General features: G+C 41.2%; 1 long non-coding RNA gene across 1 annotated transcript in view; it reads left to right on the forward strand.

Annotated features, from left to right (window-relative positions):
• Positions 1-5,692: 5,692 nt before the first annotated feature.
• Positions 5,693-27,753, forward strand: part of LOC122465574 — a 28,102-nt gene continuing 6,041 nt past the window's right edge. The window contains exon 1 of the long non-coding RNA XR_006290512.1: positions 5,693-6,158. This is a non-coding gene — a long non-coding RNA (uncharacterized LOC122465574). The remainder of the gene's footprint in view (positions 6,159-27,753) is intronic.

The following is a 27,753-nucleotide window of genomic DNA, read 5'->3' on the forward strand; positions in this document are numbered from 1 at the left end:
CATACATAAATTGTGAAATCTCCATGCATAAGCAAGCAACAGAAGGGCATTGCTTATTTCCTTGACAATCAGACAATTATAGTTCCTATAATTTATTCTAATACTGCTAATTCCATGTATTCTCTTCTCTTTATAAGAAAAGCCTCTCAGCCTTCTATGTTCAAGCCATTTTGTTGTTTTGTGGGAATGGGGAGAAAAGTTATGGGAAGGGTTAAAGAAGATCAAATCTACAGGGAAGAATTTGTAGGGGAAGTAGAAGTGGGTGGCAACCTGGGCAGCAGTGACCATGAGATGTTGAGTTCAGGATCCTCACAAAAGGAAGAAAGGAGAGTAGCAAAATACGGACCCTGGACTTCAGAAAAGCAGACTTTGACTCCCTTAGGGAACTGATGGGCAGGATCTCCTGGGAGGCTAATATGAGGGGGAAAGGAGTCCAGGAGAACTGGCTGTATTTTAAAGAAGCCTTATTGAGGGTGCAGGAACAAACCATCCCAATGTGCAGAAAGAATAGAAAATATGGCAGGCAACCAGCTTTGTTTAACAGTGAAATCTTCAGTGAGCTGAAACGGAAAAAGGAAGCTTACAAGAGGTGGAAACTTGGTCAGTTGACTAGGGACTAGGAAGGCCAAAACACAACTGGAGTTGCAGCTAGCAAGGGATATGAAGGGTAACAAGAAGGGTTTCTACAGGTATGTTAGCAACAAGAAGGTCAGGGAAAGTGTGGGACCCTTAATGAATGGAGGAGGCAACCTAGTGACAGAGGATGTGGAAAAAGCTGAAGTACTCAATGCTTTTTTTGCCTCGGCCTTCACAGACAAGGTCAGCTCCCACACTGCTGTCCTGGGCAACACAGTATGGGGAGGAAGTGAGCAGCCCTCAGTGGTGAAAGAACAGGTTAAGGACTATTTAGAAAAGCTGGACATGCACAAGTCCCTGGGTCCAGATCTAATGCATCCGAGGGTGCTGAGGGAATTGGTTGATGTGATTGCAGAGCCATTGGCCATTATCTTTGAAAACTCATGGTGATCAGGAGAGGTCCTGGACGATTGGAAAAAGGTAAATATAGTGCCCATCTTTTTTTATTTTAAAAAAAAAAGAGGAGGAAGGAGAACCTGGGGAACTACAGCCTCAACTCAGTCCCTGGAAAAATTATGGAGCAGGTCCTCAAGGAAACCATTTTGAAGCACTTGGAGGAGAGGAAGGTGATCAGAAACAGTCAGCATGGATTCACCAAGGTCAAGTCATGCCTGACCAACCTGATTGCCTTCTGTGATGAGATAACTGGCTCTGTGGATATGGGGAAAGTGGTGGATGTGATATATCTTAACTTTAGAAAAGCTTTTGATACAGTCTCCCACAGTATTCTTGCCAGCAAGTTAAAAAAGTATGGATTGGATGAATGGACTATAAGGTGGATAGAAAACTGGCTAGATTGTCAGGATCAATGGCTCAATGTCTAGTTGGCAGCTGGTATCAAGCAGAGTGCCCCAGGGGTTGGTCCTGGGGTTGGTTTTGTTCAACAAATTTATTAATGATCTGGACAATGGGATAGATTGCCCCTTTGTGGCTGTTCAATGACAAGACAGAACACAGCTTTAAGCAAGTAAACAGGCTGGTCTGCTAACGGACTGGACTGATCCTGTCAGCTTTCCACCCTCTCCTTTATTCTTTCTCTCCCCCCGCGCATTACATTCTCCAACAGATAAAAGGAATACACTGGCTTTGTTTAACATTCTTATTTACCAATTTCTATCTACCGCATTCCTTGCTCTCGGGCCTTGAGCCCAGTCCTGGGAGGCTTCCCACGGTTCATGTCATCTGGGCGAGATTCCAAGGTTCATGCCCTTGAGAGGAGCTGTGTGTGCACAGGTCCAGCACAACACTCTGGGTGTGCCCTGAATGTTGCAAAGCGCATGAACCCCATATGAATCCCACAGCCCTTAGAAAATTTGCGGATGACACTAAGCTGGGGGGAGAGGTAGATATGCTGGAGGGTAGGGATAGGGTCCAGAGTGACTTAGACAAATTAGAGGATTGGGCCAAAAGAATTCTGATGAGGTTCAACAAGGACAAGTGCAGAGGACGGAAGAATCCCATGCAGCACTTAGGACGGAAGAATCCCATGCAGCGACTAGCTAAGCAGCGGTTCTATAGAAAAGGACCTGGGGATTACAGTGGACGAGAAGATGGATATGAGTCAACAGTGTGCCCTTGTTGCCAAGAAGGCTACGGGCATATTGGGCTGCATTAGTAGGAGCATTGCCAGCAGATCAAGGGAAGTGATTATTCCCCTCTATTCGGCACTGGTGAGGCCACATCTGGAGTATTGTGTCCAGTTTTAGGCCTCCCACTACAGAAAGGATGGGAATAAATTGGAGAGAGTCCAGTGGAGGGCAACAAAAATGATCAGGGGGCTGGAGCACATGACTTATGAGGAGAGGCTGAGGGAACTGGGTTTGTTTAGTCTGCAGAAGAGTGAGGGGGATTTGGTAGCAACCTTTAACTACCTGAAGGGGGGGTTCCAAAGACGATGGAGCTCGGCTGTTCTCAGTGGTGGGAGATGACAGAACAAGGAGCAATGGTCTCAAGTTTCAGTGGGGGTGGTCTAGGTTGGATATTAGGAAACACTATTTCACCAGGAGGATGGTGAAGCACTGGAATGGGTTACCGAGGGAGGTGGTGGAATCTCCATCCTTAGAGGTTTTTAAGGCCTGGATTGACAAAGGCGTGGCTAGGATGATTTAGTTGGTGTTGTCATGCTTTGAGCAGGGGGTTGGACTAGATGACCTCCTGAAGTCTCTTCCAAATCTAATCTTCTATGATTCTACACTATATCCCTGTAACCTATCCAAATTCTCCCTGCGATCATAGGAAAATGGTTAACTTCTGAAAGCTGTAAACATCCTAGGCACGTTGGTAGAAATCATGCTTGTCTAAACCCCAGGAAATCTCTGGCACCAGCCACATCCAGTAAATTACCTAAAACATAAAAAAACAAAAAAATCCACTTGCTACAGTATCAAATTGGGTTTTGTATTTATTCCCCTTCTTCAAATGTAGTTTATATTGCATTAAACCAAAATGAAAAGAGGCCTTATGCTATTGACTTCATATACCATATAAAAGAAAAGCACAAAATATTAGTGTAGGAAGGGTTTTGTCGGATGCAACAATAGCATCCAAAATTTCAGTGGAGTGCACTCTTTTTTGCTTTGAAGCTAAAAACACAGCAAAACCTATTTAAATTAGAACAATAGTGATTATAACAAATGGCAGACATTTACATTGTATTGCTTAACTTTTGGATCACAAACAATACAATTGGTTATTTGGACTGTTTAGTACTTTCCCTGCAAAATATAATTTGAAGAGCCTTCTAATGCTACATTGTGAAGTGTTTAAGTTGTAGCAAAGCTTTGCTTAGACCTACTGTATTTGGGCTTATTACTTACACAATCAAACTGATAACTTGTATTGCTCCCTCAAACGCTACCTCCAATAAACTTGTATTTCATCCTACAGTTCGCCCAGGAATCCTGTACTTCAGGCAGCAGAATAATGTTTTGACTACAAGAAGTTCTCCCCCCACCTTTCTGAAGGAATAATAAATTGTCCTATTCATCACAAACTTTCTATTGTTGTGATAATTATTTTTGCTTTTTCACAAGCTTACAAAATCAAGGGGCCCATTTCTGAAGTTCTTGCTCTGGGCCAAATCATACCTTCTAGGGGAAAATCCCACTCAAGGACCTGGAAACTCCAAAAGTGCAGCTTCTAGACTTTTTTTCATTCAGCTTTTTGATTGCCCTGTTCTGCCACTTCCTACCTTCCCCTCCGCTCTCCCTTCAAAAACAACAACCAGCAGACTTAATTTTGAGAAGATTTTATAGGTTCCATGGGCCTGGAGTAGGAACAATGCAATTTACAAGCTCCATTTTAGCTAATATGTGTACTGGTTTCCTTTCCTCCAGGCATATATTTTGGCAGGGTGACTGTCAAGGCAACCCTCCTACTACAGGCTATAATAAGGTTTCCCAAAGTAAGGAACTGGGACTAGACCTATAACTGTCTTTTGCCAGTCTCCTTGCACTAAGAATTTTTTTCTCCTTCATTTTGTTCCAAGTAAAAGCAGATCTTGAGGGTGGTAATATTCTGTCTTACGTGAGTTTCCTGCTACAACTGACTTCCCCTTTATTCATCTCTCAGTCCCTCAAGAACAGGCCTGAGGCACTTTGATGCGGCATTGTGAGGATACCTGCATTACAGTACTATACCTAATCTGTAGATAGGCATAGGGCTTCTTTTTCCATGGGTGTCAAACCAAGATTTTGTACCAGTCAGTGGGACTCTGTGTTTGTCTATGCTAGGCACCTTCTAGTGACACAGCCATAATGGTAAAAGACATGCAGTGTAGCTGCTGTTTCTCGGCAGAAGAGAGCTCTTCCACCGACAAAAAACTTCCACCCCTAACGATCAGCGGTAGCTTTGTCGGCAGGAGTGGTCTGCTGCTGACAAAGCACTGTTCACACCAGTGCTTTTCATCAACAAAACTTTTGTCTTTTGGGGGTTGGTTGGGGTTTTTTTAACACTTCTGAACGGCAAAAGTTTTGTCATTCAGTTCCAATGCAGACAAAGCCTTAGTCTCCTAAATCCCTTAGGGGTGTTTGAAAACCTGCCCCTAAATTCACTGTTCCAAAGTGATGGGACCAAAATAATTCCTCCTTCCTCTGTGGAAAAATTTAGTAAGACTAGGTTTGCAGGCAGCCTACATCAACAAACACATCAGAGACTTCAGTTGTATTTTACATTGGCAGTATACTTTCTTTGTGAGGTACTCATCTTGCTTTTTGGCTTTGTGTACCCAGAACAGTAACCCAAAAATAATATACAAGAGTCTATGTATGTACACGAAATATGAAAGTGTTTTATTATATACTAATAGGCGCACTTCTTCTTTTTTTTTTGTCAATGGTGACATTTCACACAGCACATCTGTCAAGCAGCAGAGCGCCTCAGCTCCACTTTGAAGCTCTTACACCCTGACATGTAATGACACTCTTGACAAGTACGGCGAAGTGAAAGTGTCTTCACAGATGAGTTCATTTGAACACATTTACACATCCATCAGTGCTTTAATATGATCATCATTAAATAGGACCAGAGCTTAAAACGAGAGGGTAGGATGGGCTACTATTGTCACTGATTGAAATTATTATTTGCTTATGGTTAAACATTAAAGAGATCACTTTAAACCCCAGATGCCAAGGTCCACATAAATAAGCCTCCTTATATTTATCAGATAACATTCTGTGTTGTGGCTCAACCAATGCTCCCTCTGTGTGTTTGGTCTATGTGCATAAGACTAGAACTGAGCCCAAAATTGTTTTGCATTTATTTTCTTTGGAGGAAATGCTGCTAATTTCTTTCCTTTTAGGATAAAGCCAAACATTCCTTTTTGTTTGCCATCTTCCTTCATTGCATTCAAGTAAGCAACACAAAGCTTTTCTGCACTGTAGTGGGACAGTTGCCCCACTGTGGGAAGAGGAAGGGTTAAAGCAGGCCAGAGGGAGCATGCGCAGAACCATCCAATTAGAGGAGGGCTCAGTAAGCGAACCAATCTGGAGGTGGCTTGTTGCAGTGGCCAATCAGGGCCAGCAGGGGCCATATATAAAGGGCTGCTCAATAGAGCAGAGGGTAGTCTCTCACTGGCCTGCTAGGGAGAAGTACTGGTTGCCTAGGAGCCCAATGGCTTGAGTAGTGCTGGGCCTGGTAGCAGAGCAGAAGGGGCTTCTGGCTGACTGCTGCTAGACTGAGGCCCTGGAGGAAGGGCAGATAAGGTGCTTGGGCTGCCCCCACTTGCCCTGAGGAAAGTGGCCAACACAGACTGTAGTTTGCCCCTGGAACAAGGGACTAAACTGGTCCACCAAAGTGAGTGGCTGGACTATAAACTGCCAGTTCCCCTGAAAGTGGGGGGAGACAGCGGAGCGGGGTGCAGCCAGAGGGCTGTACCCAGAAGAGGTTGCCAGGGACCAATGTGGGTCACAGAGTGGTGGAGACAGCAAAGCGGGAGTAACAGTGAGCGAGACACCACCAGAGGAGGGTGCCCTGTGGCAGGACTTGAGCTAATTCCAGAATGGCCAGCAGGAGGCACTACAGTGGTGAGTCTCAAGGTCCATCACATGCACCATTTACATCTTCCCTTTTTATACTCTATTTTTCTGAATGGACTCTGACTAAACTCCACTGTCTAGACTACATGCAACTTCAGTTGCATGTAAAGATTTATTTAGAAAAAAATATTTTATTTTACTTCACTGACAGGCTATCTTTGAAAATAAAAATAGGCTCTTGACTGCTTTTCTTTTAGAAGACATACTACATCTTAAACCTCCTCTAGAAGCAATATAAATCTATGCCATTTATTCTGTTAAACTCCCTCCCCCCAGGTAATCATACTGTTCTGTTGATCTTTTATAGATTCATTTTGCAAAGAGAAGCTGCCAATATGTCAATAAAACCACAAAGTGAAGTCTAAAGCAAGTCCAAGGCATAAAACTTAACCCTTTCAAGCCCACATCCAATGCCCATTTAAATAGGCTTTCATTGACTTCAGGGGACACTGGATCAGGGGCTTGAAAGTGTACAGTTTGTGTTATCAGTCCTGGATATCCATAAAGACATCCACCCTTAAACATATGGATAACATTTTCACTATTACTAGCACTGATGCAGTTTCACGCTGGGAGCCAAAGTGTAGATAAGGTTCCTGTCACCTGCAGCAGCCTTGCCTACACTAAGAGGACCTGCTAACTGTCACCTTTCTTGACATGCATTTGGGAGGTCTGTCCCATTCCTGCATCTTGGAGGAAATATCACACTTTTGAGAGAGAATGCAACTTAACCTCTCCCCTACAATAATACCCTAGGGAAATCCACACTGAACTGTAAGCCAACAGGCCATACATTCTGGTCCCAGTTCTTCTACAAACCGCTCTAAATATTGCGCAACACTTATTAACTGAGATTGCATAAAGTCACTTCAGGAAAAGAGGTTCTATCCCATATGTCTCTAATATGCTAGACAGTGTGGCAAGGTAGATGAGATGTGGACCAATTAGAAGGTATGTGCCCAATTAGGTGGTTGGCTATGCTGTTTCTAATCAATGGCCCACCATCTATTCCCAGGGTCAGAAATATATCCCACAAATCCAACACCTGGACCTACCTTAAATTTATTGTTCAGAAGAAATGTAAATGGAAAAACTTTTTTTCAACATTTTCTATAACTTTTCCTTTTGAAACTTTCCAATTTTTCAATGAAAAAACCACAAATATTTTGTTTTTCACAAACACAATTTCCAGACAGCTCTACTAATACTAAACATTCCAGTGCTGTCTCACAAATAGTTGTATAAACCACTGGTAAAATATCTCTCTACATGGGGGTACATAGTGAAGATAGCCTGAAGTCCACCACCAAGTATTCCAATTGTTCAAGTGAAAAAAGTCTGTGCCCTTAACACAAAGATTATGGGTTCAAAGCCTGTTCATTTTTTGGTATGAGAGGAAAACATAAGCCTGAAGTAGAGTTATATAAACTCCACTTAAGGTAGTGTGAGTTGTTAAAAACATTTTCTATTATGACCCATTGTATTTACATGTTAACTTGGATGTTAAAAATTTTTTTTATTGTTTTCATGTTGATTTATGGAAGCTGTTTTAGTTATTGGGCATGGCAACATTTGATTACTACACACCTGGACTAGATTCACAAGGGATATGAAGCCTTATAAGTGAAGGGCTTAGTACTTTATTACTGGTCACTAGAGTCATCCAATTTCCTCCCCCATTCTTGAATTCAAATTTTCAGTCCAAACAGGCATCAGAGAAATACACAAGTCAAGTTTTTAAATGCATCTTTGCTTTTAAGTTATAAAAAAGTTGTTTAATAATCAGACTGTGTGTTATTCTAATAATTACACCAGCTCTCTTGATGATCACAAGAAGGAATAAAACCCAGTACTTTGCGGTGCTGGTTTGGTGATGTTATCAGCAGTAAAAAAAATAGTGAGAACTTATTTTAATCACTGAAGTCATCAGATATAATTCTGAGTATACACAGAAAGTAGATCAGCTCAGTACATAGGTGCCCTTTTTTTACATAGCCACTTCTCAGTTTAGAACTCCTTCAGTTTTTGCTGTTAAAAATAACAAAACATCAGGAACACAACAACTACATTTTCAATGGTAATGGTAACTCAGCTTCATTGTGGGTACATAGTAATTTGTATTCCTGTTCTTCTGGCTATATGTGTAGCTTGATGAATTACAGCTGTACACATTTTATAACAATAAGTATGTACTATGCAGCTGAGTTAACAATACTGTTAGAACCTTATTTTCTCCATTCCTGGCAGTTTTGTAGTTTTAACTATGAATCTGTATCATTGTATTAACACAGTGGAGTTTTTTTGGTTTTATTTAAAACAAAAAAAACCTCAAATCTCCCAAATGCTGAGTAAAATTATACCAAATTGTTGTCTGGAAAGAGGCTGCGTTAATTATTAATCAGGTAGAACAAATTCACAAAACTTACACACCTGTGCAGAAGTATTAGAGTGTATGCACTGTAATTTGCAGCCATTAGAGGATGACATCTCTCTTGCTGTGCACACACATGCGCACACACACTTGAGCAGATCTGATTTTCCATCCAGTAGAAGGCAGTAGGGAACATATACATACTGTAAGAACACACATGCTTGATAACTGGTTGTCATAGACAGTCTGAAGGGGCAATAGTTAAATCCATATCTACATAAGGTTTTGGGTAGGGACTGAAAACAGTGGCAATGATCTCACAGACTATTCTCCTGAGAATTCAGGTGCATAAGAACCAGAAATGGAAAAACCCAACTCAGAACACAGACTGCACAGGCTGGGTTAGATCTGGGGATTCAAATGCAATCTCCTTTAAGTCCTTTCACCCTGCAGAAGTTGACTGGCTTAATATTTCAAATTCTGGCTTTGTTCCGTGGCTGTATTTATTTATTTTTTTTTATTTATTTATATATATATCCCATAAGCTCAAATTTTTTAAACAGGTTATGGGTCAAGAATAAACTGTCTTTTGAGGACATGGGTTAACAGAGTTAAGGATAATTAATGCCTAGTGCTAGTGTTGTGCACTGCTCTTCAGCAGACACATTTGTTTCCCAGTCTCTCCATCCCTGGGACAAAATGGTGGATGGGAATACCCAACACGATGCAACAGAGACCAAAGTCTATTAACAGGTTTCAAAGCCAGCCCTGGTCAGTCCTACTCAACCAGAACAATGATGTCTGGGGTACAAGGCCTTGAGTGAAGATGAGAAGTGTGAAGAGATAAAAAGTGAGGAATTGATAGAAGTGCACCAGGGATGCAGAAGTCATCTTTAGAAAAATAAACTCTGGTGTTTAGATGCTGCTTGTAATTATTAGAACTGGGATCACTGGCTGTTGGGAGTCTGAAAGGACAGGAAATAGGAAGGGGGGGAGGAAGTTGAGGAGGCAGAGTGAGAGCTACCGAGGGTGCAGCAGCAGCTTGGTAAAGAGGTTTCCACTTTGAAAATAAAGTCCTTTTGAAGTTTGTTAGTACCTTGCCTGGTTGCTACAACATTTTGGTGATGAGGATGGATCTTCTGCCTCTGAACCCACCTGCACCCTTTCTGTAAAGCCCAGGAGAGCCTCCAATTGCTTTTATTGCCTGGATCCATATGTTTGAGACTTATCTGCTTGCAATCACTGGTACAGAGATTTCTGAAGTAAGAAAGCATGCTCTGCTAATCCACTGCCTTGGAGCAGAAAGGCAGTGTATATTTTACACTTTTCCCCTTGCAGATGATAAATATGAGACTGCACTCACTGCATTAAAGAACTTTTTTGTGCCAAAAGTGAATGTAGTAACTAATCGCTACAGATTTTGCCAGCGTGAGCAGAAAACAGGGGAGACTATAATGCACTATATAGCTTCCCTGAGGAGTCTGACTGTAACCTGTGACTTTGGGAATATGGCAGATGGCAGATGAATATGGCAGATTAGAGACCAGCTCACTGAGAAAACAACCATGTTTCATGTAAGAGAACGCTTACTGCTAGTGTAAGTTGTGGTTCTAGAAAAAGCAATAACCATTGCTACTCAGAGAGTCGGCTACAGCTGACACCAAAATAATGAGCATGGATACAGGAGGCACAGTCCAGGCTGTGACGCCTTTGCAGAAAAGTTCACTATCGCTGCAGACAAACGATTACAAGAGGAAAACTAATGGAAAACCAGCAAATTCAAAATACAGTAAAAGCATGCTTTCGCTGTGGATCCCCACAACACCTTGCAAGCTACACACTATGTCTGGCAAAAGTAGCTCAGTGCATTCATTAGCAAAATTCCCAATCTTTTTGCAAAGTATGTTGCAGCAGCCAGTTCAATCAACAGGTGCATGCAATTACAATACCAGATGTTACTGTGCTGAGTGTGGACAAAAGCACTACTGCACATATTCCAGAACAAATAAAGTGCACTGTAAATGTTTCCGCCATACCCTCAGGCAAATCACACTCTATTCAGCTAACATTGGACACTGGTTCAGCAGTATCTATACTACCTGATTCCACCTATTTGCATTACTTTAAAGATGTGCCTCTTACTGAACCCAAACTTCACTTGGTGTGCGATTTGAAAAACCATATTCCAGTACATGGCTGCCTGCCAGAAATAAGAAAAGGAGGACTTGTGGCACCTTAGAGACTAACAAATTTATTTGAGCATAAGCTTTTGTGAGCTACAGCTCACTTCATCAGATGCATTCAGTGGAAAATACAGCGGGGAGATTTAGCCGTCTGGAGTGGAAATCTATCAACTTCATGAAAAAACTTGTACAGATACAGACATCATCTTCCTTTCCAAATGCAAACAGATGGACATCATACCAAAAGGACTGAAGGTAAAAAATCCATTATAATCTACATACCACACGGACTATGCTGACAGCTTGTGCCACACGCTCTCAAAGAAACCGCGGAACCACCTGATCAACATCCTCTACAGCAAACAGGGAAAAATTAAGAATGAGCTCTCAAGGTGTATAAATCTCCCCGCTGTATTTTCCACTGAATGCATCTGATGAAGTGAGCTGTAGCTCACGAAAGCTTATGCTCAAATAAATTTGTTAGTCTCTAAGGTGCCACAAGTACTCCTTTTCTTTTTGCGAATACAGACTAACACGGCTGCTACTCTGAAACCTGCCAGTAATCGTTACTTTTGGTGATTGCTGTGTAACTGCAGAGTTCTACATTGTCCACAAAGGCACTCCTATCCTTGGCAGAGATTTATTGGCTGCTTTAAATCTCAGGGTAGTTAATGGACAAATTGATCTTCCTCAGCAAAGCACTCTTGCGGTACACACACCAATTTCAGCTGGGACCCAACACCAGGTTGAGGAGAAACTCAGCTGTGCTTATGGGTTTCTGTATAAAGTTAAAATGTGGAATAATGTGATGCCTGTATGACAGAACTTACGGCGCTTGCCATTTTCAGAATCATTTTCAGTCAGGGAAGCTGTTTCAGAGGAACTTAGAAAACTTGTTCAAAAGGACATTATTGAAGAGATTGACTCCTTGGAACGGGTTTCACCTATAGTAGTGATGCAGAAGAAGGATGGAGGCATTCGCCTTTGTGTGGACTTAAGGGAGCCAAATAAAGCTATTGTGATTGACAGCCATCCTCTTCCTCACACAGAAGTATTTGCAGAACTCCGTGGAGCAAAGATGTTTTCTACTCTTGACTTGCAGAATGCATACCACCAGGTTATGTTGCATGAAGATAGCTGTAAGAAATGCTGTGAGGTCTCATATGAGGGACTATTTTGTTTTAAACGATTTCCATACCATCTCGCATCTGCCCCAAGTGTCTTCCAAAAAATGATGTCATTGATTCTGAAGAATCAACATGGAGTTCAGTGCTATCTGGATGATATTATCGTGTTTGGGAAATACTTCTGAGGAGCATGACAATAACCTGCAGTCTGTACTAAACTGCATCAGCAAAGCAGGCCTCAAGCTCAATAGGTCCAAATACAAATTTAGACAAACTGAATTCTCTCCTTTCTGGGGCATACAATTTCACAGGATGGACTAAAACCTGATCCAGATCATACCCTGGCAATTTCAAATGCTCCTCCTCCAACAGATTTGCAAACCTGGGTCTGACCTCCTGGTATGCAAAAGTCATTCCCAATTATGCTTCTGTCATTGAACCGTTACGAGAATTATTCCCGAGAAGTTCAACCTCAGTGTGAACAATGGATGCACAAGCTAGTTTTGAAACCAGTGAAAGACTTGATTGTACATAGTCCAGTACTTGCACTATTCAGTCCTGCATTGCCCACAATTGTAACTACTGATGCTTCTGATTATGGAGTTGGGGCTGTCCTCACACAACTTCATGAGGATAACACAGAGAGGACTGTTGCATTTGCTCCAAGGACAAAGTAATGCTGAGAGGGAATATTGTACAGTCAAACAAGAAGCACTTGCTTGTGTCGGGGCTACTGAAAAATAGAGAACTTACCTGTGGGGCCGCACGTTCAAGTTGCCACAGACCACAGCCCTTTGACAACATTGCTCACCACAAAAGGACTGGGAAGAGCAGGATATCGTATTGCTAGATGGTCTGCAAGACTACTCTCTTTCAATTATAAACTAGAATATAAGCCTGGAAACCAAAATGTGGTAGCTGATTGCCTTTCTCACCTGCCTTTGTCTTCTTCACCAGATGGTCCACCGGAGGATGAGGCTGTAGTAGTTGCGCTTATTACAAGCACTCTCACTGCAGTTACAAAAGAACAATTTCAAGCTGCTTGTTCAGCATGTCTAATTCAACAAACACTATGGGAATTTCTGACAAAGAGATGGCCCAGTAACCCTAAAAACCTTGACCCAGTTTTGCTGCCTTATTTTAGAGTTCAGGATGAACTTTCTTTGCCTGATGGCTGTGTGCTACAAAGTACACACTGGCTACTTGTGACAGAAGAATTACAGTCAGAACTCATACACCTGGCACATGATACTCATCAAGGAATAGTCCGATCCAAACAACAACTACGGGATCTGTATTGGTGGCCAGGGATGGACTCTCAAGCACTCATAAAATCCTGTGTCTCTTGCCAAATGCATGATAAGACAGCAGTGACATGTACCCCTCCATTACAGCCTGTTCCTTTGATACTGCTCCAAGTGACTGTCGTTATGCCATCACTTTAATAGACTATTTCTGTAAATGGCCTGAGGTTGCGTTTACATCACAAATCTCTTCTGCTACAGTAATTAAGTTCCTCTCTTCAGTTTTTAGCAGGGAAGGAAACCCCAAAGAACTGGTTTCAGATAATGGTAGTCAATTTACTTCCCTGGAGTTTGAAACTTTTCTAGCAGAAAGGAACATTTTACACAGAAGGTCATCCCTATATTACTCTCAAGCCAATGGGGAAATCGAACGGTTTAACAGAAGTTTGAAAGAGAGTTTGCAAATGGCTAAACTGGAAGGGCAATTGTGGATAACCTTCACTACTGATTTCTTGCAAGCATACCGGGCTACAGGACATTCCACAATGCAAAGATCGCCCACAGAGTTACTGCATGGAAAACAGATGAATACTAAACTGAACATTGCTGGATTGTTAAAGGCACAACCTGATGCCCCAGACGAGGATGATGTGAGAAAAACAGTTGAACAGAACCAAGCAAAGTCTAAGGCTTTCACAGACAAGCGGCAGGGTGCAAAGTTTGAGTGTGGTTCCTTTGTTAGAATACGAAAACCTGGAATTTTATGCAAAGGGGACCATAAATTCACAGCTCCTTTTAAAATCATAGAGAAGAAGGGACCTTACACCTAATTGACTTTCTGATGCACAGGTATGGAATGCTTCTTATCTTGCACCTGCCTATGCACCACAAGGAGATTATGCCAACACCCAGTCTACATTGGATGACTTCACCGTAGTACCAACACAACAAGACATTGCACTGGAACCAGGGCTTGAGAGATGGCCTGTCAGACCCAGACGACCACCTGTCTGGACTAGAGACTATGTTATGTAGTATCTACAGTGTTTTCAGTGTAATATTTCTGCCAACAGTATAGTGTCTTGTTTCATATTTGTTCCTGTGGTTAGAACGTTTGTTTTAATTGGGAGAGTTTAAGAGAGGAGGAAATGTGGTGTTTAGATGCTGCTTGTAATTATTAGAACTGGGAGCACTGGCTGTTGGGAGTCTGAAAGAACAGGAAGGAGGGGGGAGGAGTTGAGGAGATGGAGTGAGAGCTCCCGAGGGTGCAGCAGCAGCTTGGTAAAAAGGTTTCCACTTTAAAAATAAAGTCCTGTTGAAGTTTGTTAGTACCTTGCCTGGTTGCTACAACAGAAACTAAGTTAGTTTTTGCCCTTTAATACAGGGAAAAGCTGATTGAGTGTTATGCTTCTTTTATCTTTGGATAAAGGTTTGCAGTTATAGTTCATATCTGTATTGTATTTAAACTGATCATGCAGGATTCATGGATATATATCTTAAGCTGCCTGCACCACTGTAAATTGACAAGCAAGGGAGAGGCAGTGTAAAAGCACCTCCTTGCTATCATATTCATAAATTTTAAATTATTTTTGTAATAACTGTCTGACTTCTTTTGTTTCGGGGGGGGCGGGGGGGGAAGAGTTCTTGAATGAACCCCCCAGAACTCCTTTTGGGACAAGCTGTAATAGTATAAAGAATTTTAATGTAGTGTTAAAGATTAATTGATTATTACAGTGAATTCCTTTTTTTAGTTTTATATTCCTTATAGACATGAAGACATTCTACATACAACATTAAACTTATGGGAAAATTTATTTACCAGCATGAACCTCAGATGGAAACTGGGGATCTCCGAAGGAGAGGTCTTACTCCCTTAACTGTAGCAGAGAGCCACTCTGTGAAAGCTACTCCAACTTAGTAGCTGGAATAGCCTTTGGGGCCTTAGCACACCAATTGATTACACAGTAGACTGCACACTAACTTACATACACATTCCAGATTTAACAGTTCAAATATGGCTCATTTTGGTTATTTTCTTTGCCACCTCAGTTCAAGCACACCCATCAAGGCCTTCCTATGCACAATCAACTGGGCAGGCAGAGAAGTCAGTGTCTTTAACAAAGAATTGTACTTTAAAATAAAACCCTGTTGAATTCACAGAATCCATACTTTGATATTCTTAGACGACTATAACGTACCTCCCATGGATATCACTGGCTCTCATTCTTGAGGTCATCCACAATGCTGCTGACAGTGCTTCTGTGCTGATAGAGGTAACAAGTGCCTGCCCAATAATTGACAATGAACTATACTTGGGAAAGCAAATATGGGCTTCAGTTAGTAGATCCATGACAGCTTAGGAATGGACTCCTGCAAAAGGAACCCTTTGAGAATAAGTGACCATGTAATAAGAAAGCCATGGATGTTGAGGGAGAGTAATTACTGATGTCAGAATAGAAGCAGACTAACGCTCTCATCAGCAGGAGGTTCAGGTAGCATAACCCTCCTCCTAGACATCTAAGTTTGCAGTGTTAACCATTTCACATGAGTTTGGGGTTATTTTTCTGTTGATACTCTATTTTATACACATGGATTTTTGTTTTCCAAAGAACAGGGGAGATGTATTAGTAGCCAGAAGAGTCTGAGGATACTGACCCTTGGCGTGTGACAAGAATATTAACCTTTTTGAAATACCCAGCTTCTGTCAGCTGATTGAAGCCACAAAATAAATCATTCAATAACTGGCAGCCTGTGTGCCTTCATACACCGATGGACTGATGCACTATCACTATCCAAGAATAATTTATTTCTCAACAACCATAACATAATCCCGTTTTGTTGTTCCCATGCTAGTCCATTTAGTTTAGACACATATTCAAATACACTGAATGAAGTTCAAATTAAGATTTACTTTGTTGCTGTATATTTCAAGCACTTATGACACTCTGATGAAATAGCCTTTATATATTTTATTTTTTTAGCACTCCCAAAACCTGTACCTTCCATATGTAATCAGCAGTGTCACCTAACCTCCATTTTTTGAGCTTTCCGAAGTACAGTGTAGTCATATGGACTGGTATGCAGAAATGTAGTATCTGGGTATCTTTTCCATTCTGAAGTCACACCGGAACGTAAGGAGACATAAGCGACCTTTGTGATACTTCTGCCTAGCTTTCCCAAAACACTACTATGCTGACAGAGGAAAGCTGCTAATCTCCTGTCCTCTGCACAGGTGGGTAGAGAGTGGGGGGGGGGGGGAATGGGGATGGGACGGGGGAGCGGAGGGGAGGGGATGGACAAAGGGAAAGAATAGCACTGCCTTTGTCTTCCACCCCAGTGCACCATCCAGCACAGCTGAGCTGGCACAGGAGCAGGAGGAATTAGAACTGGTTAGAAAAAGCTGTTTTCTACAAAAGGAAGAAAAAAACTTTTTGAAATGAGAAATTTCAGAATTTCCAATTTGTGGGTAATTTTTGTTTTGTTCTCAATCAGAACAAAACCAAATTTTTTTTTTAAAAAATTGACATTTCCCACAAAGTGGAAATGTCACATTTTAGACCAGCTCTAGAAGTAATTTATGCTTGTTTATGGTACAAGGAAGGAGAAAATTATGACTGAGTTACAATTCCTTTGCTTGGGGGCTGGAGAGATGGTTCTATGGGCTCTCTCTTCCTGAGGCAGAGACGTTCAGTCTGGCCTAAATCCTGTAACTAATTAGCTTTTTATCTTGTTCAGTTTACTTATTTGAGCAGTGGGTAAAATTAAAGTTTAAATCTCTTCCCCTTCAATATAGTGTAAGTAAATAAGAATTTTGATGATCTGCTTTAAATGGAAATCTTAATATTGCAGACACCTGAATCTTTCATCTAATTCCTCTAAAAGAGGACTCCAGAGATATTTGCTTTGGATTTTGAAGCTGTTTCTTATATGCCTTTTGTAGAAAGTCTCTTGGCATTAAATATTGCCAATGTGCATTCTTGTGATTTTTGTTCTGTCACTTTGCTTTCAAAAGACAGTTCCCTGGATTGCTATGCTTTCATGATGAAATTTTCTATCTTGACCCATGACATTAACTTTCCTTCTTGTTTCTCCCTATCATGATTACCTGTACCACACTGAAAGCTATTTCAGATTATAGCTAACTGGGTAACCTTAATCCACCATTTTCTAATGTCTCATGCATTAGAGTTATTTTTAGTCAGTGTTCTTTCTTTTGCCGTATAATAAAAGAAGGTAAAAACTTCTCTGATTTTTAAAAATAAATAAATAAATAAATAAATAAAAATGTTCGGTTGGTAGTTGGCAGCTCTTGTGACTAATAGTTAAACCAAGATGCTGCAATGATTTTGTTACTACGTTATTCTTCCCACATATAAACTAAAGCCCACTGTTTTCTTATTGGTAGGTCTTGTTGATTTTTAATGCCTGTGCACGTGGGGTGAAATTGACTCTGGGTGCATAAAGTCAGAGTTATCAAGTGAAGTGGAGAGGGGAGCCATAGTTCCAGTGGCCCCTCTCCTGGCGCACTCCCAGTGCCCATATCATGGCATCCTGCACCCGCTTAGGGTTTGTGCTGTAACCATGCATTTCTGCTCTGCATGCAATGGGTGGTGTGCCAGCATTTCCTCTCTGCCCATAGGTCCTGTGCAGGGCTCAGTTGGTCCCCAGGGGCTTTAACTGGGTTTCTGAGAATTTCATGCTGTGTACCATGAGGGGCTCACCTCCCATGACAAACTGATGTGGAGGAATCTGCAGTAGAGACTCTTCCAAAAGAGCTCCATCTTGTCGGTTTTCCAAGAGAGGGAGTGCTTTGGCCTACAGAATTTGCCATACCTGATCATATTAGTAGTCTATAAAATCTGGTAACTTATCCTTGGCAGAAGTCAATACCAGATATTTCGGAGCGGGGAGGGGAACCCTGTAATATACAGAACTAATTTGGCTATTGATGGTGGGGAAATTCCTTCCTGATCTCTTTAGTTAGCAGTTTATGCCCTGAAGCATGAGATCTGATTATCCTTAGTTTAGCATAATTAACTATAAATGTTGTTGATTGTAAAATGTATCCAGCAATTTAATTAAAATAAAACAGTCAGTGTTTGATACTTTACTCCTTGTGTCAGGAAATTGGCAATGATATCCTTTATGCCCTTGAACTTGTATATAACTCATAAAATAAATAAATAAATATAGCCTTGTTTACAGACAGATGGGAAGCATCTTATGTAGCACAGAAGGAAATGAGGGGCTATTTATACCTTCATCTTACCAGGCGGTAGCATAAGAGGGACATTGCTCAAGCAAAGATGTTCAATCAGCTCTTTTCTCCTTTGTGAAAGGCACAGTTTATCTGACTGAGGGATAATTGAACGCATCACAAGATGACAAAGTGAGCTAATTTTATCAAGGGGTGAGCTGTAAGGATTAATTTTTAGACTTCAGCTATGCCTAATTTCTTTTTGATCCTAGCAAAAGTAATAATGTCTGTCTTTTTGACATGGCCATTTTAGCATTTATGTTGCAAATTACTATTCAGGGTAGAATATTAGAACGTGATGGGAAAAAAGGCATAGACAGACTCTTACTGTACACAGTCATTTTGATCCAAAAGTGAGGAAAAATGACCCAGGTTGTGAAAGAAGTAATATCTGGGTCACTGAATCAATCTTGCACCAGTTTATGACTGTGCAGAGAAACAGAAAGGGAACACCGAGAAATAGTCATTAAATCCTGTTAACAAATTATATCCATCACTTGGGCTCAGTTTTTCTTCAGTTTTAGGCATACGAATACCATAAGCAGCAAGCATAGCTCTGAGCTCATAAATCAGCTCTGAAATGTAAAAATCTGTGCGGCTCTACAGGGAATGTTTAAAGAAGTGTTGTATTAAACCAGCAACACAGATGTATAAAAAGTAGATGAAGATTGAGCTTATCTACTGCCTTCCACTTTGGAGAATTACAAAGGAATGTTATCTTTTTTTTTTTTTTTTTTTTTTTTTGTAGGCTGACAAAGGCAGGAACACAATTTATGTCTCTCCCTCATTATTTCTTTCTTTCTTTTTTTTTCTTTAAGGGTGGGGGGGATTTCTGAAATTGTAAAGCACTGCTAAATCTCATCAAAGAACTGAAATGCCAATCTACCGAATTAATTTAACTTGTTCACTTGGAGCAACGATGAGTATTTTATTAGGGAGGATGTATGCATGGAGAATTGCTTTTTCATTATCCTTCTGAGTTGCAGGGAATTCAAGCTGATAGAAACTCAATAGATTCTGGTTACTGCCTGTTATGTTGTTAAAAGGAAGAACATGTCAAATCATCTGCTGATCGGATAATGTGTTGGCAAGAACAGATCTCTTGAGTTTACATTACTTGTGGACAATGCAGGAGTGTCAGATGTAAAGCAGGTTATAGTATATATCTTAACAAGGTCTCTACTAAAGATGTTTCCTCAGGCAGTGGGTAGGATGGGAGAAGGTACCTAACTGCTAATGTAAAGTGAATTATTCCTGCCTGTAAAGTTTCCACTTTGTGATATGATGTACTCTGCATACCACTCTGTGCTGAAGCTGTACATCTTGGACTGCGATCTTACCATTTCACCACGGACTGTATGGTTTTGAGACCAACAGAGGAAAATAGTGCCTCATTTCATAGCAGTTTTATTCTTTCCTCTAAGCCAGTGCTGAAGCTAATGCTTTTGCTGGGGAATGTGGTGTTGGAAGCTCTCTTTCAAATTAGTCTCAGAAATCCTTGTCCCTTTTTGGAAGCATAGGCGATTTAGCCATATTATTCTAACCAAATTCCAATGTGTGTAATTTCATTCTACCTGTTTATAATTCTCTGTGCAGTTTCATAGGGAAAGTTATGGCGTTTTTTACTACTTTCTGATCTCCATTGTAGAATAGTGCTTTTGAGTTCAAGCTATGTATGAGCCCAGAAATGGCTGCATTTTGGTGGTTGGTGAAGTGGTTCCTGAATATAAATAAGGCCAAACGCTGCAAGACGTAGGTGAATGAAGTTTACTCAAGCGAGTAGTCCCAGGTGAGTAAGGGTTACTCTTGTGAGGAAAAAGGCATGTGTTGTGATGTCTGATGTATGCATTTGCAGCAAGGGAGGCATCTGCATGCAAAGGCAGCTAGGTAACTGTACTCCATTCTTTGGGGTGTTTTGAGTCTTGCTAATGATTATCTTGCACCAGTGATGCTTCTTGAGATCTGTTTTTTTCTTTATTACATATTTATAAACAAAAAAACAAAACAAAACTAAAGTGTGGAGGTGATTTTATATATACCACCCAGCCTATGCTGGAGGGAGCCCTTGAAACAGTAGGAGAAGGAACTGAAGCAAAATACAGTGGAAAAGTTGGAGTTGGTGGGGTGCCAGGAAGTCATGGAAGAGGAACATAAGTAATGTAGAGAGGGGTGGTGGGTGCAGGCTGGCAGGCCCACTCAGACAACGAGGAAGGAACTACTGGGAGAATTCTGACACGCTCTGACAAAGATTTTGGACCAAACAACTGAGTTATCTAAGACCTGAAACTCTCAGTTCCAGCTGTGAAGGCCAAAGGCTCAACCCCAAATAGTTTTATAACCAAAACACCAATAGTGGGCTGCCTCCCAGTCTTCCAGGAGAAAGGCACCTACCTCAGCCCTTTCCTTTGGGCTTGGCTCCCCAACCAGTCTCTTATTTGAGTGTTTCTTGGTCTGTCTGTTCCTCCCCACGGGCTGCTCCAGCTAGCAGGCCTGTCTCCACAACTCTGCAAGAGACACTCCCTTGGGAGACAGCTCTAGCCTCCTTTCTGGCCCATCAGTCCTGAACTGAGTCAGGCTTTCTCCTTTTAGTCCCTCTCCAGATTTGGCATTGGCTGCAGGTATAGCAGGGCAGGGCTAGCTGGACCCAAAAGGCTCTCCTTAACACCTCTGCTGGTGTGGGACCTCTCTGCCCAATCACACTTCCCTTCATCTCCTACTCCTTTTCCTCTTTCAGGGATTCCGCCTGTGTGGTGACTTCTTTTGTTTCATAAAGATAATATCTCCTGCTTCTGCATTGAAAAGCCCAGATGCAGGGGGGAAAAGGAAGCTTGCATCATAATGCCTGTTTGCTTTGGTTTCCTGTCACATCTGGATTACTATGGCAGTTGCGGCTCCTCAATCCACCACTCCTCCTGACTACAAATCTGGAAGTGATACGTTGTGAAGCAACTTTGTTATATAGCCTAGAGCTCACTGCAGCAAAATCAAACCACATCTTCTTCCAGGGTCCAAGTACGCTGTGTTACTAGTAAAGATGTCATGGCTACCCCTGAAAATTCAATCTATGAGCTAACTAATACCCATGCATTATTTAGTGTATATCCAATAGGGTTTGTTGCTAATGCTAATAGGAGAAATATCATCTTCCAGGGACAGTACTTCCAAGAACAGTGCAGGCATGGCAGGGAGAGAGCCAGCGGCATGATGCATGATTCTGGAATGTAATAAAATTGTATGCATGTATTCATTGCTTATAGAAAACTGCACACATTTTTAAAGGTGGGAAAATCTGCAATTCATTGATCAAGAATGGAAAAATAGATTATTTACAATGTAAGGAAACTTTCATTTTTGTGAAGACTTTCAGATGAGGGGGGGAAATTACATTTGTGCTTAATTCCCCCCGCCCCCGGCCGCCTTCATAAACGTAATGTGATATAAAAATTCATCTCTCACATTTCCCAGAAGCCTTGTTAACTTCTTGCTTTCATCTCCCGGGCAACTTCACTAATATTAAAAGCTCTTCAACCTTTCTTTAAAGAAAATTAAATTAGGAGTTAAATTTTAGATGATATTTCAGTTTTAATGAACTGTCCTTGCTTTGCAGTTGTAGAAGGCAGGCAAGATAGAGAGGCCAGAAGGACAGCAGGACCTGTGAAATTTAGGGGCTGATTTGCTGGGCACTGCTGGAAGCCTGCTGGAGATTTCTCCCCACCCTCCCCCGACCCCGCATCCAGCAATGGGGATGAGAAGTGGTAGGGTGGGGTACAAAGCTTGTGAGGAAGTGAAGCCAGCCTGTGTGTGTGTGTGTGCGCGCACACAAGTGAAGAGGTGGGTGTTGCTTCAGTGAAGGGAAATGGCAGTAGAGCTACATGAGAATGCAACCCTCAGCAAGAGAGATGGGGGGGAGAGGGAGGCGAGCAGGTTATAACTGGGACCTGTTCCCCATCCACGCTGCCGGAGAAGCAATTGTCCCGGACTCTGCTAAGAAGATTCTTGCAGCCTCACCCACTGACAGAGCTGGAACCCTGGCAAAATTGTCTTTCTGTAACTCTTTGTCCAGACTAGAATTTAAAGGTGTATTTTTAGAATGTGTTAGCTTGCACCTTCTATTTACTATTTGTATTACAATAGCACCAACATCCCCAACCAAGATCCAGGCCTCATTGTGCTAGGTGTAAACACATGGGGCCAGTCCTGTCTCTTTAGACAATAAAGAAAACATAGGAAAAGGGAAAGGGAGGCATAGAGACTTGCCTAAAATCCCACAGGTCATTGATTGAATCAAATGGAACATGTCTGTCCTGACTCGACTCAAGTTCCCTATCAATTAGATGCCTCGATTAAGTAACACATTCTAGAACAGCGCTGTCAATTCTTGAGTATGTTGTGACTCTCGCTATTTGGCATTTTTCTTAAAGATCCAGCTCCTGGATTCAAGTGGTTATGTGAGACTCTTGGCTTTTTTTTTTTTTTTTTAATGAAAACTTCTAGCCCTCCTGGTTGCAGAGAAAAGCTTGGAAAAACTGACCTCCTTGTCTTTTTATGTGTATTTTGAAGAGTAGAGATATTTGGATTATTCCTTTCTTAAACAGCTGCTACTAACAGCTAGAATGACTAAATTAAATATTAGTGAAATATCTAAGCTAATTTATCACAATCTGGTCATTTGTTATTGGTAAGTAACAACAAGAGAGCCTGAAAGGATTAAGAAAGCAGGATTTTTTTTGCATACTAGTTAGATTTCATTTTATGCGTAATAGAAATGCTGATACTCTTTATTTTACATTCCAGCTGAAATAATACATTTCTGATGGGCCATCACAGCCACTGCACCATCTGCTTTCACTAGGCTATTTATTCCTGCTTTTCTAACCCCTTTCCTTTCTTCCTTAAAATCAAATGTACTTTCTTAAACCTGATTACTTAAGTAAAACATCTACTGATTTCTTTTTGAAATGTATTTAAAAAGCCATAGTGGATTGGACCCCAGGTCCATCTAGTCCACTGTCTTGTCTCTAAGTGACCACTACCATATGCCTCAGAGGGAAGTGCTAGAAACCCTTTAGCTGGACTGCTACAGCGTAGTTTGCCCACTCATAGAATATGACTACTCACATTGACCTTGGTGGGAATACTAATGAGCTTAAAGTTAGGGTTAAGCTTGAGTATCTTCCTCAGTTGGCACCTGGCATACAAGGGCTTATATTCCTCCTTTAAGAAATAATGTTCTAATCCTATCTATGGTAACTGGATTTTCTAATTCACTGTTTAAAAGGCTAGTCCTTTTTTATTTAAAAAAAAAAACTTCACGAATATCTTGACTTCAACAATAATTACTAGCAATGAGTTCCACTGATTAATTTTTTGATATATTTTCTTTTCCCAGTTTTAAATTTGCCTTTCAATGGCATTGAGTGCCCCTTTCATCTTGGATTATGAGAATGGGTAAATAAAAATGCATGCCTTACCTCTTCTAGATAGTTACTTTGAATATCTATATCACAACCCTGTGATGGGGTGTTTACCCCTCACTAGCCTAGAAAGGGTTAATGAAACTGAGATGGGGCCAGTTAAGCAGATATGCAACACCTGAAGGGGATTGGACGACCTAAATAACTGCCAGAATGACGAAGCAGCCCAGCTGAGAAAGAGTGGGCAGAGTAGGGTCCCAATTGTATAGGGACAGTCCCGATATTTGGGGCTTTTTCTTATATAGGCTCCTATTACCCCACACACACACAGCCCCTGTCCTGATTTTTCACACTTGCTGTCTGGTCACCCTAAGGCAGAGCTAGTATAAAGCCAGGAAGTTGGCAGTCGAAAAGGGTTGTAGTGAAGGAGTGTGTAGCCATACTCTGGATATTAGGGAGAGAAGGAAGGAAACCTAGGGGGAGAGGGTGTAGGAAAAGGCTCAGGGAAACTGCAGCAAGGTCAAAGATGGTGTAGACCTTGGCCTCTGATTAAAAGGTCCCTGAGCTAGAACCCAGAGTGGAGGGCAGGCTCAGGTTCCCCTACCAGCCACTGGGGAAGTGGCACAGTCAGGGCAGTGTGGAAGACTGCCATTTTGGATGGAGAGATTTTGATAACCCCTGGAAAGGGAAAACACAGTGACCTGGGTCGGAGGTCCAGGCTATAAAGAAAAAGTGCCCTGAGTTGCAGAGAGAGAGAGAGAGAGGCAGAAGGGTGCATGAGACATAGGAGGGTGTTGGACCTGGAAGGAGTGAAACCCCAGAGCCACTAGGAGGAGGCAGCCTACTGATGAGTGGACTCCATGACAAACCCCTCTTATTCATTGTCCTCTTAAACTAAGCAGTGCCAATCTTATTTATTTTTATTGTGGACCATGACCCAACTGTGTGAGGTAGTACAGAGAATAAACACAGAATAAAACACAAACACAGAATAAAAAGATAGTCCCTGCCCCAAATCTTGTCAATCTCTGTTCATATGGAAGTCTCTACATCCATTTAATCACCTTCATCACACATCTCTGAACCCCCCTCATTTCCTCTACATCCTTTTTTTTTTTTTTTTTAAGATGGGATGACCAGAATATGCTCAGGGAAGATGTATCATTGTCTTTATGTAACAAAAGTAAAATGCTTTCCATCCTGTTTCTTGCCCATTCTCTGTGGGATTGGAAAAGAAGTGGGACTTGTGCATCTAAGTCACTTGGGTATTTTTGAAAATCCCACCCTCAACACTTTTGCTCTTATACCTACTGCTGCACATAGGGTGAAGGTTTTCACTGAGCTGTCCATAATGTCACTTGACTCTTTTCCTGAGCTATTCGATAACTTGAACTAGTTTTGTTATTCTTACTAATGTACCTTATTTTGCATTTACCAACATCACATCTCACCTTCTGTCATACTGCTCATTCAACTAGCTTTCCAAGGTGCCTCTGAGGCTTCTTAGTCATTTCTAGACTTTACTACCCTAAATAAATGTCTCTCCTCTGTTTCTTGGGCCCTCTTCCAGACCATTTATAAATATATTAAACACCACAAGCCTTAGTACAGAAACTTGGGGCAGCTTACTGTTGATCTTATGCCATGATCAAAACAAGTGTTCCCTATCCTGTGTTCTCTGTCTTAGCCAATTTCTGACCCATGCCAAAACTTTACTTCTCATCCCATGACCACTCAGAAACCCTAAGTAAAGTCTATGCAGTAGATCAAAACCAACACTTAAAGTTCTCAGTGATTTTTGTCTAGATGGTCTCAGAGATTGCCTCTCTCCCTGCCTGATACAGAAACAGTTAGCAGAAGCACTCAAACTCTGTCCCTCTGGCTGAATGAGAGAGCAGAGCATCAATGAGGGATCCCTGATTCTGCAACTCCCTCTCTCCTTGCCCAAAGGAGCCAGGCTCTTTTTAACTTCAGAACATGCTTTGTTGCTTACCTATTCTCCCTGGCTTTCCCTGAGAGGCTAGATTAAGGATTTTGTTTGGAGGAGTTTCCTGGTGCCTATTGAGCCATTTGATTTGTGGTGGTTGGTGGGGTTTTTGTTTTGTTTCCCCTCCCCCCCCCCCCCAGAATGCAAAGCACTGATATTAGAAATGCCTATTGGCTATTTTATCTTTATGCATGAACAAATTCAATATTCAAAACAGTCCTGATGCAAATGTTCTCTTGCTTGTGGAAGTTAAGAGCTGGAACCCCGTGCATTGTGTCTCAAACCTACCTCTAGCAATCTTTTCTAAAGTATGAAACCATATGACTTTATTAAAAAGAGAGATTCTGAAGGATCAAGGATCTATCTCCACTTCAGAAAGGACGGGAGTCTTTCAGCCTTGTCAGTCACAATGCAACCAAAAGACCCAAACCTCGAATTGGATCTGCTAAGTAAACTTCACTGGAACTATGCACAGGATTGACAGGTTCCCCAGTATAAATCCAATTACAGGATTGGGACACAGATGTATCATGTGACGCCCTGTGGCCTCAGTTTGTCATTTCTTAAATAATAAACCAACAAACTATGGATTTGTATTACAAAAATATATTCCATTTAAAGTATTACCTTGCCTGTATGTGTGTGTTCTCTCTGCAGTAGCTTATACTGAAATTCTTGAATGACAGAACAGATGGAAACCTTATTTAAATTTAGAAAGTATGAATACCACATGCTGAGTTCAATAGAGCAATTCAAGCTAGTTTCCCATACATGAATTTATTTAATGCTGGATTCAGTTTAGAATTTGTAGAATAGCATAAACACTTGCTATAAAGCATTTGAAGATACCTGTGTTTCTCAGGAATGAACACATAATGCTTCACTTGTGTATAAGCATGAAAATGTGTCCTAAGCAGATCAAATTTCCTAGCTAGCTGTCCAAAAGGACGTTAACACTCCATTATTTATTAGAGCCAATATGAAAGAAAGTCCTGCAATGTCCCCAAAAGAGAGAATCTGTCATGGTTCCCAGGAAAAAGAAGCAAGGATTATCCTTGAAAGCAATCAAAGGAGAGAATAGGGTTGTGGGTGTTTGGGTTTTGTTTTGTTTTGTTTTTAAACCAACTTGTCAGTAGAGTTGCCATGGGCACCAGCCAGGAGCATAAGGTTTAAACATCAGATTTCCTTTCCGCTACTGTCCTTTTTACCATTTGTCACTTTCACATTGTTCCGTTATTTTTTCCCCCTTTTTTGTTGTTTTTAGAATTTCTCTGAACTCCATTCCCTTTCATTTCTATCTAGTTCCATGTCTCTTTATGCCCATTCCTAAATACTATCCAAAATGCAAGGAAAGAAATTGCTTTATTTTAAAATATCCATAAATCACCGCACTGTTGTGGTGGGATTTTTTTTTTGTATTTTTTTTTTTAATAAGTAGGACATGCAGTTGTCTTTTGTAGTTGTCAGTGTGTTAATATTTGGCCATTCTCTAAAAGAATGACAAGATTAAGAGTGAAACAACTCTGCATTTTATTTTGTGTTTTATCAGAGACTTTACTTGAACGTTATTGTGCCTTGTTGTTTTAGGACCTATGGTACATTTCACTATTAACTTACTGAAATATTCCATTTTCAGGGGAGAGGAAACGGGGGTGTGGGGTGGGAAATCCTACATTTGTAGTGGTCTCTACAGGGAGGAGGGGAAAAGGCAAATCCTACTATTTGCAGAAGATATTCATTGGATGCCGGCTGGCTAAACTGCACGTCAATTGAATTAATGTATCTGGAATCTAGATAAAAGGTTTGAAAATACTTTTTTTTGTTTCCTTAATTCCACTAAGCTGGCACGGGACATCTGGGTTAGGTTTTGTTTTTGTGTGCTGGGTTTTGTCTTGTGTATCTTCACGGTCAAAACCCAAAACAGAGCCCAGCTGTCTATTTTTAAGCCTTGCATTGTAGTTGGCTTACTTGTTAACATGTAAATGAACACAACCAGGCTA

This window comes from Chelonia mydas, chromosome 4, assembly GCF_015237465.2.
Source record: "Chelonia mydas isolate rCheMyd1 chromosome 4, rCheMyd1.pri.v2, whole genome shotgun sequence".
NCBI lineage: Eukaryota > Metazoa > Chordata > Testudines > Cheloniidae > Chelonia > Chelonia mydas.